Source organism: Sphaeroforma arctica, assembly GCF_001186125.1.
Source record: "Sphaeroforma arctica JP610 unplaced genomic scaffold supercont1.42, whole genome shotgun sequence".
Classification (NCBI taxonomy): domain Eukaryota; class Ichthyosporea; order Ichthyophonida; genus Sphaeroforma; species Sphaeroforma arctica.
This window is the reverse complement of record NW_014040516.1, coordinates 195,307-197,692: the sequence shown is the minus strand read 5'-3', so window position 1 is coordinate 197,692 and position 2,386 is coordinate 195,307.

The following is a 2,386-nucleotide window of genomic DNA, read 5'->3' as shown; positions in this document are numbered from 1 at the left end:
TAGTAGTTAGTTTGTTGTTGTTTATTATATATATATATATATATATATATATATATATATATATATATATATATATATATAATATATATAAATATATTAACATACCACTGCACAAATACTTCGAAAATAGTTACTACACGCCTTCAACAGGTTGGAATCACATTCGTAAACACAATATATATACGCAACCTCTGAAAAAAATCGGCCCGCACCGTACTACCTCGATATGTACACATACACCAATATAAAATACTTTGATAATTCAGCACTCTCTTATACTCGAAACCGCTACTATGATCGCCTGCGATCACATGCGTCTCTTGAAACACTGACGTTTTATATCTCCACTACAGTGTGTTTCTGTTGTCATACAGTGTTTTTACATACATAATCGATCGGTGTGGATTCCAGTACGCGTCGCTCCGTTCCCTATGCATGTTCTCGGCAATTTTGTCCAGTGCTCCACGAGTAAAATGCTTTCGCTGCACAAGGCCATTGAGAGCATGTTTTGCACACCAGCCCAGGCGTTGACATTCGTGGTATATCTTGTTGTCGGTCTTGTCGCTCATGATGATATGCATTCAGTATAAAGACCGACGCACTGCTTATGGATACAAAAATAATCTATTTCCTTATATTTGTGCGTGTGTGTGTGCCTGTTTTTGTGTGTGCTTGTACATGTGCGTGTGTATATTTTTGCATGTGTCAATATATGTGCGTGTAAGTATGTTTGACAGTTCAGAGTATATATATATATATATATATATGTTTGCACATTAATCCTTATAATATATTTAGAAGTACTAATATGATTGTGTTTATGTACACATCTACGTAAATATATATACTCGCTGATAATTTATGGAAATGGGATATCCCTTCGTGTATGTGAAAGCAATACTCATCTATGACTACAAACAAGCCTGACAAGGATACGGATTACAGAAGGAATTGCTGCGGCACTACATATTTTATAACTCAATAGTACGGGAACGTGTTAGAATCATTCAAACGTTGATACAATGTGGAGTCAGAGTGTTACTAAAGTGGTGGTTCCTGGTTCCATGTGAAGTGCTCAGCACTGAACAGTGAGCACCTGAGAAGACGTACTGTATTAATACATTGCCTCCTTTGTACTATGTATTTAGAAAAATATGTTTACAATAATACGAACTGATTCATCTATGGGTTCCTCTCTCTCGCTCTCTAGAGAGGGTTCCATTGACTTTCATATCACAGGGACTCTCAGTCGCCGGTCAGGCGTCAGCCTGTCAAATGTCAAGTGTCATGTGTCAAATGTCAGGTGTCAAATATCAAGTGTCAAATGTCATGCCCAGACCGCCCCCAGCGAGTCGTGGATATGTGCTGAACTTTCTGGAGTCGTGCGTTTAAAATACCGAATCGGGGATCTATATATTTTTCAAAGAAAACATTTAAAAAAAATAGACATGCCGTATGTTCTTCGGTCTCTTGATAGATGATACTGTACATACATACACACAAACATACATAGCGATAGCGCCTTCTACATAGTGATACTTTAGACCAAAAATATATATAAATAATATGAATATTTATAGATTCGCGGGAGTCGAATACAACTCAGTCGATCGATCGGGATCTAATTACTGCTTATTGGGTTTTTGCTGTGTCCAGCCTCCAATGAAAAGACCACTTTCTCGATTTTTTTATCATCAATTTTATTTTTCATCACATCGCCGACTGCCGAGGTCTTCCCTCTCTCTAACTAGTAGAGAGAGTAGAGAGAGTATTTAGTAGTAGCGCGTTTGATTTAGAAGGCTATGAGTAGAGGCGGTACCTTCCTGGCTGTTACTTCCTCAGCCGCGGCCTGCGACATTTCGGTCTCCACATGGCAATAAAGACACCAATTGACAACCCACAACGATCTTCCGACGTCGAATCGTGACAACATCGAAATCGCGACAACTCAAGCCAACATACATACGGCATACAGTCTTTAAATGAACAAGCACCAGAGTAAAGGCACTGCAAATATATAATAAAAGGCATTGAACAGTCAAACTGCATACCGTGGAAATCGAAACGATGGTTTTTCAAAAACACTTCATGTTTCCCACTAGCGTCCTGTGCGTTGCTGCATTGGCGTCAAACATTGCGAGTTCAGACACAGTCAAATACTACACAACGTCTACCCTTATATTATTTGCCGCCTTGTATACTGCCCAGATGCTCCTTGTATCCGTTGCTACAATACCAGCACCATTGCCTGAGCCAAAGAAATCATATGCATTGGTCACAGGCGCATCATCCGGAATTGGCAAAGATATCGCTACCGAACTGGCTAGAAGGTAACGAGATTGATCATTTTACTTTTGGTTCTATTCTAACTTTCTAGGTATATATA